This window comes from Corvus cornix, chromosome 2 (genome assembly GCF_000738735.6).
Source record: "Corvus cornix cornix isolate S_Up_H32 chromosome 2, ASM73873v5, whole genome shotgun sequence".
In the NCBI taxonomy this organism is placed as follows: domain Eukaryota; kingdom Metazoa; phylum Chordata; class Aves; order Passeriformes; family Corvidae; genus Corvus; species Corvus cornix.
In genome coordinates, this window is record NC_046333.1 from 98,679,552 (window position 1) to 98,692,407 (window position 12,856).

A 12,856-nucleotide genomic window follows, 5' to 3' on the forward strand; every position below is an offset into this window, starting at 1 on the left:
TAAAAATTTTAAAACCTACTATGTTATTCACAGTTTAAAATACCATTCATGCAAAACTTATATATAGCATGTTTGCTGTCTGCCTAATATTTATTCAAAACCCTTTCCCAATGCAGCTGGGAATGCTGTTTCTAACCACCAAAGACAAGTGCAGAACACTGGGGATGTAGAACAATTGGCATTGTTAAAGGCAACAGGGAGAGCTTTCATCCAAAACACACCACGCGTCTCACAGATGCTGGTTATCTCCCAGAGCTGGTACTGATAAATGATGTACAACATGATTGAATGCTGAGACACAGCCAAGCAGAGAAAAGGGTATCTAGGAGGAATTCCTTCACAGAAAGAGGCAACTCATTAAATGAAGAGAGCAGGTACAGCATTTATTTTTCCTTTGCACATCTCTCTTCCTTCTCTCTTAAACTTGGGTCTTATTTGCTTGCGTGGTCTGTTTCAAGACAGAATCTTGGTCATGAGAGCAGCAAAACCTTTATTTCTTTGTGCCTAGGATGGGTTTATATAGGTATAGATGGTGATCGAGGGCATGTAAAGTGGTCTTGAAAAGGCGTTCCACTCTTCTGAGAAAGCAGGTGCTCACTTAAAAGGGGGTCTGTGATTCAATATGCCTTACTGTTACTCCCTCATAATGGATAGCAGGTTCCTAGTTTTCCTCCTTTCACTTTAATTTTTCATGGTTTTTCTCCCAATTTCAAAATGTCTGAGCTGTCCTAAAGATCATCTCTATTGTTTGAAAGGTTGTACAGTTTTCTAGATGTCCCAGTTTTGGCTGAAGTAGTTGTTCTTTACAGTGGCTGATATGGGTCTGTTTTTTGGATTTGTGCTAAGCACGGGGTTGATAATACAGAGATGTTTTTGTTATTGCTGAGAAGGGATTACACAGAGCCGAAGCCCTTTCTGCTTTTTGGACAGCCACACTGGTGAGAAAGTTGGGGGTGTGTGGGAGGCTGGGAGGAGACACAGGTGACCCCGGGACAGGTGACCCCAACTGACCAAAGGGATATTCCAGACCATATGACATCACGCTCAGTATATAGAATGTGGGAATAAGGAGGAAGGAGGTGAGGTGTCATCATTTGGAATGATGGTGTTTGTTCCCAAATCACCATCATATATGATGGGACCATGGTCTCCTGGAGATGGCTGAACAGTTGCCTGTCTCCATGGGAAGCAGTGAATTAATTCCTTGTTTTACTATGCTTGTGTGTTCGGCTTTTGCTTTCCCAATTAAACATCTCTATCCCAACTCATGAGTTTTCCAGGTTTCACCCTTCCAGTTCTCTCCCCAGTCCCGCTGGGGAGTGAGTGAGTGGCTGTGTGGGGCTTTGTTCCTAGCTGGGGTTAAACCACAACAACAGTCCAACCTGTCTCATATATTAAACTGTGTAAAGAACATTTGGAACTAATTGAAAACATGCATACACTTCACAGATGAATGCCTCAGTCATTATCTTTCAATTATGAATCTTGGCTCTATCTATTCTTCAATATCTGGTTTTGAAACCATCTTCAAATCCTGACCTATAAGCTCAGTAGCTTGTGTAAGATCTGGAAGATAAAGAACACTTTGAGGTTTGGCTCTGCATTATGTCAGATCCTATTTATGGGGAAATATAAAAATTACAGTCTATGGTGACTACAGTGTGGCACATACTTAATAGAATAGGCATAATTTTCTCAGAAACACTGGCATTTGAAAGCAGAAATCAAAGAATTTGCAATATGTTATACCAGGCTCTGATCTACTTCCAAATATAATAGGAGAGTTTTTAAAAGAAATCATAGACTTTTATCCACTCTGCTGTTAGGTTCAGAACCAGACAGTGCTGAGTATTAAAGTGTGATTCACTGACACTGATTCAGGAGTCACTGAGGACATTTTAAACTCACCCCAGTGTAGATGATTTTAGATCCACTTGAAGTGGTATGATCCAGCAACCATGAGAACACACAGATTTCAAAACCTTCAAAAATTGCTTGTTTTAATTTGCTGTTGATTGCTAAAATATTTTCTTTAAAAATTGTTTCTCTTTAGGCAAATGCTAACAGATATGGGGGAATGTTCTAATGAAATTTTAATTTTTTAAAAAAATTGTTAAAAGCAATATGAATAAGTGAAGAAATGTAGGTATTCACAAATTGCTTTTTCTTACACAGGAAGGGAAAAAAGGCATTTAATTTATTAAAGTATTACACTTTGACATTTTTATATTTGATTTGCTTGTCCAAGTTTTAGTTATTTGATGGAAATTACCTTCCATTTTGGAATTTATTTCATTTTAGGGAAAAAGTATACAAATTTTAAAATTAATTATTAATTGATGAGATAAAAAATGCTGGCAATTAACAAGTTATTATCTTTTATGCTTCATTTTTATTTTCATTGCATTCAGAAGTCTTATGGGCCAGGGAAACAATACATATCTATTTCTAATGGTTTACAGCTAGGATGAGAAAAGTGAATATATTAAGAAAGATTTTTCCCATTTATTTTCATAGACTTTATTTCTCAGTTCAACTTCATGACATAAACACAGAAAATGTTACAAGTCATGTCATGCCTCCCTTGATCATTATCACTATATTCAGTTCAAAACAAGATTAACTAGGTACAAACTGGTCAGAAAGTAATTTGGCTGGTCACTGGAAGAACAATATTAATCATCAGAAGATAATATTTTCTTTTAGCCCTATTTATTCTCTGAGAATTAGTTCTAGAGATTAAAATTATTCCATGGCCAAAGTAGCTCAGCTTTAAGCAACAAAATCAATTAACCCAATTAATCACAGATCCATTTGATCAATGGAAAGCGTGATATAACAGCAGATCATGGTTCTGAATGATTAATGAATTCTCTTTCAGTTCTGAGAAGACAAATAGGAGTGTGATTTTTCTGTTCCATTTCTAACAATAATTATAGGCCTCTATGCAAAATGTCACACTAGTTTTATAATAATTTACACTTTTTGATCTTCTAATGTATGCTGAGATTGAGAAGAGACTCAGGTATTTGCCCATTCCCTTTTCTCCCTTCAGTACCTGTAAGGCTGACTAAACAAAGGGACCTTGCATTCTGGGTTTGGGTCATGACATGGCTGGGTCCAATTACCTCCCCTAAGCTGGCCTGCTGCAAGGGTCATGTTTTAAAATGTAAAAGAAAGGAGTAAAAACTCCTCTTTTCCCCAGGAAAAGAACATGTAGGAAGCATGGAAGAGGAATCAGTATCCATGTCCGGTCTTTCTCTTCCTTACAGTGGAATCATATTTTTATCCTTGCATGCCACAGAGCATAGTGGTTTGGAGATTTTTTAAGTCTGGGATACATTTAACTCTTCTACAATGGTGGTACAAAGTCCACCTCACCACAGTAATTACGATATCCTAAAGAAAAATAAAAAATGAGTGAAAGTTTTATGGCTGCTGTGAAGGATGAGTATTTGTATGCAGACAGCATGGGTTGGGAAGGTTGTTGTCATATTTTCCTATGGACTACGCTATGAAATTGCAAATCTAACAGAATAAGCAACGAAAATGTATGTTTCACAGTCTAATAGTTCTCTTCTGTAGTCTCATCCCAGAGTTATCCCTCCCATGGAAGCAAACTGAGTTGCATTTTCCTTTGAAAAAGTGGTTTTCTTCACACTACCTGCCTAGCCATGCTTAGTGTTCGGTCGGATGACTCAATTCACTTGTTTGTGAGATACTAGCCACAAATATTCATTCCTTGTGCCTCTTCAGGAATGTAAAGAAATACCCAGATTCCCCTTTATCAATTTGTTAAAGAACAAGATGGCTTAGTTGCCTCACTGTAAAGCTTATTTGCCTAGAAGCTTTAGTATATTACAGTACTTAAAAATTGTACAACTGATTCTACAAGTGCATTTATGAACAACACATCCAGCAACAGTGCACACAGTGGATGGGATATAATCCCACTCTTCCTAGAGAAGACAAACACAGCCATTAGCAGAGTTCAATCTGATGCCGGTACACACAAATCTGAATGCTTTGTCTATTTTCCTTGCAATAGACTGATGTAAGTCACCAAAAGAAATAGAAGTCATTGCCTTTTCAGTCTATCAGGTCAATGATCCATGAATAAAGAAGCCTTCATGCCAAGAATTAGAATAGATTGGAGATCTGTTACTTTTATCTTCAGTGTACTTGAAAAAAAGCCCATTATGAGGATTTGTATATGCACTGGTTTTCTTGTTGTGTTTTACTTTTTTCCTGATTATAAATCCATTTTTTCAAGACTTTCTTATATGCAAATACGGAATTAATACACTAGTGCAGCTGTAAAGGAATATTGAAGTATGCCAAATGTACACAATAATTTAAATATTAAATGCATTTTTACCAACTTTATAGGTAAAATTTTACAGTTATTTAAATGATTTATTAAAAATCAGATCTTATACTTGCACAACATATTTATCTGAGTATAACTAAGGATAACCAAGTGAGATGAGAGAGTAGGAATACTCTCAGCTGAGACTGTCTTTCATTAAGTTTGGCTGTGGTTGTTATACCAGTGTGCAGTAACCTATCTGGGACACTGAAGATCACTTCCTGATAGTACAAGTCAGTAAAGTGAAGTCTGGTATTTCTTTAGTATAATTGGCTACATTTACAAAAGTTAATGAGTACATCCATATCAGAGGAGGATAACAAGAAGCACAGAGAAGTTCTTGTTGATTTTGATTAAAGCATTAGTGACAACTCTCTTAAGTAAAGTTCTATATAAAACAAAGAAATACTCAAATGGAAAAACAAAGCAAAACAAACCTATTCGGGACTTTTCTTCAAGTCCACCAATACATTTCCAGTGCAATATTACACTTCAATTCTTCCACAGCTATAACCCTGCTTGTGTGCTGCAACAGGGAAATGACAAAGCTATTTAAACAATCATTGACAATAGGCCTTGTGTGATTATGTCCTTCCACATTTAAAAAAAATTAAAAAATGATGATTTACTGTTTAGCCAATGACAACAAATCTTAACTGAAACAATTTTCTATATTTAACTCTGTTAACTTTCAGTCATCAATTGAATATTACTGTAAAACCATATTTCTGTATTAGAAGTAGTTTTCTTCTTGGAAAGAAAGTTTGCATGTTCCATTTCCTGGTATGTAACTTATTCAGACCTTGCTAGTTCATTCTAAATTCAGAGACTCGTGGAAGAAATGTAAGAATCCAACAAAAAAAAGCACAGAAGACCTGAAAGATTTTGTTGTAATAGAACCAAGCATCTTATCCCAGGTAAATAGCAGGCCAAATTGCTTGAAACATCTCCTTTATTGAGATACGTATTGCTTTATTGAAATACATACAACACTTTCATTGTGCTCTATGAAATAATGTTTAGGGAACATACTTTTTGTTCGCTTTTTCTAAACAGTCTATATGTGTGTGTATATGTGGAGGTAGGTGCATATATTCTTTAATTTCCTCAGTCCTACTCACACACAAAAATAGTATTTGGATTTGCGATGTTGTAGGGGAAAGAAAAATATATCTACCCCTCCCAACTTGTTTAATTCTTTTAAATTTTTAAGCTAACAATGTTATATAAGCATATCTCTCATTAGGCTACAAGCAAAAAAGATATAATCAACCTAGGATTTGGGGGTTTTTTGTCATAAAATTCAGGAAGTTTGTCAGAAAACACAAAAGCAAAATCCCTAGGTTAAAAAAAAAAGGTGAGATGTCAAGGTTTGGAATACCCAGGACAGACAAGATGATAATGAATAAAGCAGACTCTGACTGGGACCTTTCTTGGATTCTGGGTTCCAAAGGAGATCTTGGTTTGTGTGGTCTCTGTTACATCGGATGGACAACTTGTCTCATGATTTAATTTGTCACACGCCACTTATGTATCAAATCCAGGGAAAAGAATAGTCTTGAGGATACTTATGTATGGCTGTTTCAGTAAGGAAAAGAGGTTCTTTATACACTCAGTGTCCTGTCCTTTTAATTTGCAAATATGAAATGAGTAGCCAAAAGATGGAGTCCAACCACCCATGATTAATAAAGTTGTCTAAAATCCAACTATAATTTCCTGCAAATATCAAAAAACTAGCTTATTTTTTCTTTTTGAGCTTAAGGCTTTGAAAATTTTACCACTTCTTTTAAAGATCGTAACACCAAGGAATCATAGAATATTCAATTGAAGGCAAGGAGTACCACAGAAGGAAAAAAAGGTGAAGCAAAAGCTTGGTACATGTAAGACTGATAGTCAACACAGTTTTATGTGTGGGAAACACAGTAATCTTTATGGCAAAAAACATCAAGCTGCAGTAAAACAATGTTGATGACTTGGCTTGGCTGTTATAGGACGTTTATTATCTGATTCCCATGAATGTTGTGGTAGACTCACTGGGATCTTAAATTTAATTATTCCTGTTTCAAATAATATTGAGAGAAAAAAGGAGGCAGGAAATAAGAAAAATGTTTGAGGACCACATGCGAAATAAGCAATAGTGAGGCTGACGTTAATCTTTAAATTTTACTATGTATTTTAAGTTAATTGTATTTAATAAATTTTATCATGCTTTGAATTTTTCAGAATGTTTCTGGGTGACTTTCTATACTAAAGATAACAAATATTTTTCATATGTATTTGCATCTATAAGCATACTTATGCACAAAAATAAAATCTGGTTTATCATTTTGGGCTGCTGACCATAAGTAGAAGTTAATAAACTGGACTGACACCTGTAAATGGAAGATATGTCAGATCAAAGGTATAAATACAGTGCTTAAGCTAGTATACAACTTCTAAAATTATGGATTAATTCCACAGTATAGAAAATATTTTTAATATAATTTTTTGAGATAGGTATTAAACCAAACTTATTCATCAGTCTGTTAACCCTTCAGTATTTATTATTTGATATTTATAACTATGAAAACTCGAGTTTGAACATCACAACTGAGATGTAAAAAAGTAAAAGTCAATATCGTTCTACTTTAAATTTTATTTGGGTTACCTATATTCACTATTTGTTCCTCTAATTGCTGCAATCTTAATTCTTGAAGAAATCCCGAAATGTGGTGCTGTGGTGAACTTAGAAATCAGACCTTCACACTAGTCCCTAAGTGGTTCATTGAAGTGGTTGAAAAAATTCAAATTTGAAAATTCTATCTCCATGTTAGATTCATACATTTTGAGGTAGTTGATAATGTGATGCCTATAAGAATTTTTCTGTTGGAAGGCACTGGTTACGTAAAAATAACCTTATTTTCACTGATATGAAAGAGAGAGCCCTGCATCATTGAGCCACAGACTCTCCAATGGTGAATGTTTTCATCAAAAATCTGTAACATTTCTTACAGATGATAATGTGTGCATGCTTAGTATCCAGAAAAAAAGGAGAAAATTATCTATCACACCAATGCTTTAAATGTAATGGATCAAGTACTCTTGATTTCTCTATGATCAGCACTTGAAAAAGCAGAGGAGAAATATTTGCTTCATTGTAAACTTTGTACAAAATTTGAATTAAGACATAGTTTGTTATGGAAAGTGAAACAAAATAGCTGTGTTGCAGAGCTAATATAATGTAATCTTCCTTATTTGTTCTACATTTTTCTTTCTTGTTTAGAATGCAAACTCCTGAGATGCCAGTGTATGGTTGTGTACACCTATGTCGTGCAAATAAAAGAAATATGACAATTTCATAACTAATATCCATAAGCTTCCCATAGCACAATTTCAGTTACATAAAAGGAAGATTTTGTTTACTAAGTTTTCTTTGACATTTGAGTTCAGTTACTGCCAAGGCAGAAGACAAGTTGATTAGGTCATTTGCATCATCTAAATGGAATTCTGAGTAATGTCATCATTCAATGGGTCATTGAGAACAGAAAAGTAATTGTATCCCATCAAACCAGGCTTTATAATCAAGAGAATAATACTTGGAATGTATCATTAGTCTGTACAGATACAAAGTCTGATTGGCTGATATTCAGATAAGGAATATGGACTTTGAATTGTAAAAGGGTGCTTAAGAGGGGAAAAAAAGAAAACATTAGGAAGGAGGAAAAGAAAAACACCTTTCAAGTGAATCCATGTTTGCATCCAAACTTATTCACATTAGTCGGATTTGATATCACCTTTAAATATTCTGTGATTCATCCAATAAAAAAAATATTTTCAGTAACAATATAATTTTATTTATAGGCATTATAGTTGGTTTAATCTGATGGAGACTGTTTCTACAGTGGATTGCATATTTTCTGATGTACAAATGTTCAAGATATCCCCACATTTCAAGTGGGACAGTAGGTCTTACTATCCAAACCAGCCTTAAACAAACTTGTACAGAAATGTATAACTTCAGCTACCTGAAGCACTTGACATCCAATCAACCCTGAATGGCTCAAGTTATTCCAAACTGTAAAAAGCACTTTCACTTAAAATGCATGCCACCACTGGAGAGGTGTTGAATCTGTTGCGTATTAAGTTAGCCTTTGTCAGCAGAACATTGCAGGGATTTAAATGTGTGTTAACAAATTACCTTCATTCAGAACACCAACTTGACCCGGATCTCCTGAGCTATAAAATTCAGCATGATCAAAAAAGAGAAAGGAAAGTGAGAGTCTAGGTTAGACTCTTTTGGAATTGTAATGTTTTCACTTTCAATACAACTGGCAAGAGTTTTAAGAAACTGGAGAATATCTTCTATTGAATGGAATATGAAAGAATCTGAGAATAATGCTGTGTTTAACCTCTATTCTGTAAGGAACATATATTCACACGTGTCTGTATATCTTGCCTTAGGCCAGTGTCAAAGAAAAGAGAGTGTTCAATCCTGTAAGGTACTGAGTACTCTGGCTGTGATCCAGCAAAGCACTCAACTATGCGTTTAAATTTAAGTACATGGATCATGCCACTAACTTCAATGGGATTATGCTTAAAGATAAACTAACCTTAAATGCTTTGCTGGATCACAGCCACAGTGCTCAGTATGGGCTGAATACAAATCCAACCTGAGAGGAGCGTTTTCTTCTCTGTTTCCAGTGAGAGCTCACAATATACATAAAAAAGTTCTTTTCAGAAAAGAAAGTTCATATTATAACCAGACTGAACAGCTTCAGAAGGGTGGGATGATTAATAAATCCTAAGGTTCTTGTGTTCAAACAAATAAGCAAAGCAACAAACAAAAACCAAGCTTTGACTTTCCCAGGTTCAGATATTCATTTTTTTTGTGTAACATAATGACAGAGCATGGAGAGGGATATAGATAAAGCAGAAAAAATCAAGTGAAAGATTAGAGACAGAGGCAAACAATGTTCCCTTTTCTCTTTTGCCAAATTTCTTTCCTGATTTTAGCTGTGGCCTCTCTTAATTCTGTAATTGGAAAGAACAAGTCTCTGAGTTTATGTATGAATACCCTCACAGAATTTACCTCAATTGAAATCAGACAATACAGTCTATATAATTAGAGACAAGTGACGCTCTTATGTATCTGTTGCTGTTCCAGATGAAAACAACAGGAAAGTAAGCTTAGGAAACAAAGAATATTTCAAAAAGCAAAAGCAAACCTGTGCTTTTCATCATTATAATTGAAGATTACTAAATTTGTAATTTGGTATACACATTTTGAACTTTTCCTTGGCTCCAATCAATGTAAAGAGGACCTGGTTAGAGGACTGGACCCTACTGAAAGAAGTCAGAAGAACCATATTTGTCTTCCAAAAAGCAAAGCAAGTGAGAAGAGAAAGAATCTATCACGTGTACACTTCCACCACTCACCTATTCTTGATGGACAGCAAGAAAGATTTGTCACCAATTTTTCTTTCATTATTATCAGACCAAGTCACCAAATCTTTGGTCAAACCAGCAAGTTTGTTTTCAAACAGTAGCTGTCACAACTCAGACGGTGAAAATGGGTTACCAGGCTGATGATACGACTTGAACAAACATGTAACAATTGCAAAATCCTGGGCTGTCTGACTGACAAAATGACAACCAAGTCACATTAATCTTCGTGTAAAAGAGAAAAAGAGAACATGTCCTCTAAAATAGCATACAAAAACCTAGGATTGCCTCAGCAAACTTGTCCACATGTGGCTTTCTCAAAGGCTTGAATCTTATTTAAAAATAATGCACAATACATACAATAGAGCTTCATATTTGAAGAGAAATAATTAAAGACAGCATAGCACTTTCTAGCTAACAGCTCTTGCTGAAGCAATGGGCAGCTCTGGCAAAAGTCTGCCACAGTGCACCCTGAAGTACAATCAAATCAAACTGATAAAAAATTCTATCAGAGGTTAGTGAACATGAAACACTTTTGAACTACAAAGCACCCAAGCAACTCAGCATGTGTATTTTTTTCCCCTAGCTTTATCTTATTCCCACAATTCAACTTCTCACCTTTTCATCATATCCATCAATTTCTTCCTTGTTGAGAAACAATTATACCCTAGGAATCTCTTGAACTCATTTATAACTCTATTTTTGAACCTTGAACCTTGTTCTATGGCTTTATTATTTTTTTTACAGAAGATCTGCTCTAATTTTCTATTTACTCGTAGATCCTTAATGCTACAAAATATTCTTCAGAATCAAAATTTATCACCAACACCTATCAATTTCTTTCACAAACTGAAGAGCTTTTGATTCAACTCTTGAAATTTGAAGGAAGTTCTCCATTTATGCAGATACATTTTATGTTTTAACCAAATATGCATAATGTTTTAAAGGAGGACATATTTTCTTAGCTATATGCCCATAGATTTACCTTTTTAATGACATAAGTCAGAAAAAATACCATAAACATTCAACTGCTTGATATCTTTTTCCCATCACACACAGATTTTTATCTCTCAACTTCTGAAGAGAACAGGCAAGAGTTTACCACTTGTATGCAGTATAAGAACTCATAGCCTAGTCTTTTGAAATGCTTTTGCAATTTTTCACAAAAACTTAATTTTGTTTGACTGAAAATTCCGCTTGGCTCCTATATGGGAAAACATTTTAATCTGTAGTTCATTGATGCTTATCTAACTCAAATCAAGAGATACTTACACTTTTGACGTCCAGTATCTCTTCCATAGCACTTGCAAAAATCGCTGCGATACCTGTAGCAGCTCTTTTCCTGGGAGGCAAGTTTCCATGAAGAAATTTATCTTCAGAACTAAAATTCTTTGGGAACATCATCGAAGAGACTGAGAATGAAAGGCATTTGGAAAGATAATTTTCTTCCAGGGTTAGACTTCGTTCTGTACTAAGGCATTTTGGTGATTCTCTACTGGTTTTTGATTATTGCAATGCCCTGCTGATGCCCTGGTAGAGTTTAGGGTGATCTCAAGGTCAGTTCTTTATCCAAGCTCTTGGTTTGTTTTCACACTGATGTTAACTCCGTTTTTCAACACTGAGGCAAACTCCTTTGCAAAGTCACTGTTCCCAATATCAGCACACAACAACTGAGCTCTTGATTAAGGACCCAGCATAAAACATTGGCAGGCTAACACGAACCTAAGGTGCTTGTTAGCTCTAGGGAGAAGTCTCCTGCTTTGAATATGAATGAAGTTAACATCTAAATGAAAGCTAAATCTTGAATTTACACTTCAGCAGAAAAAGAGGCACTTGGAAATGTTAACAGTTTATGTTTTAGATTCCAAAGAGAAATGAACAAAATGAATCTCACATAGAGAATGGAAGCATGTTTAGGCAGAGCAAAGTAGAATATTTCTTATATTTTATTTGTATATGACTATGTTTAATACAGACTTCTCTCTGTGTCAGTCTTGTTGAGTTAGGAATCTTTTACTGCAGTGTACTTCCTGTAACCCCAGCAGCATAACTAAAATAAAGTTCCGTTTTCAAGAAAACTAGCAAATGCCATCCATTCCAGGAGGCAGTGGAGTTATTTATATTTAATTTCTGATTTGAATTAGTGACTAAGCATAAGCACTATTCAGACTTCACTCTATTGGTATATAAGTGCTTTGAAAATTGGGAAATGGGAACTTACATAGTAATTATGATGTGTTACTTATCTGATAATTTAATCAAAATTACCACATATTTAAAACTGAAAGTAGGAGAAAATACATGTGACATAAAATAGGATTTCATTCCTTCTTTGGATGTAGCTCAATGAGACAACATTGCTGCTTCAAGGGATTGAGGTATCTCTCTCTTCTTCCTGCTTCAATCATTCCCCTCTTTTCTCCAGCTCTTTCTTTCCCACTTCATATTTGCATTCATCTCTGTGCAGGAATCTCACTTCTCTTGTGTCCACTTTGACACATCTGCTCTTGAAGGTAAATGCAGGTAAGAGTCTGTGAAAGCAAGGAGTTGATAAACCTATTCTGCTTGTCATAACAAGACAAAAATACTCTCCTGTTTTTGCTGGGGGGGTTGTGTTTTGTGGTTTGTTGCTGGGGTTTTTTCAGCCAGATTTAGTTTATTGAATTGATTTACTGCAGAGAGAGTTCTGCTGGCTCAAGGTTGGGAAGGGCTGTACAATGAGAAATGTTGAAGCAGCAGAGGTAGGGGAGCGGAATATTGCTTTTTCCCATTTGAAGGTAGAAAGGTCTTAAGTCATCTCAGGTTTCTACATAACTGCACCACTAAGATATGATAGTTTGAAAGGTCTAACAGGGAAATTTGGTGTGGTATTGCCGCACAAAAACCTAACATATGGTCAAACTTTGTAAACCTACCTTAAAAGACTGAAAATTTAATTTTGCCTTCAAATGTGTTAAATTTTTTTTTTTTTGTAGAATGATTCAACATTCAGCAAAGAATCTAAGGGCCTGTCAACTTCTGAATCAGACACCCAAAGTTAAATGAGGTTAACATCTGAATATTCAT

At 35.2% G+C, this 12,856-nt stretch overlaps 1 protein-coding gene across 2 annotated transcripts in view; it reads left to right on the forward strand.

The window, feature by feature from the left end:
- The first annotated feature begins 256 nt into the window (after window positions 1–256).
- The window catches only part of CDH19 (cadherin 19), a 116,943-nt gene continuing 104,343 nt past the window's right edge, over window positions 257–12,856 (forward strand). For both annotated transcript variants that reach the window (XM_020584394.2, XM_020584395.2), the window contains exon 1: window positions 257–374. The gene's annotated coding sequence lies outside the window, so the exon portion shown is untranslated. The remainder of the gene's footprint in view (window positions 375–12,856) is intronic.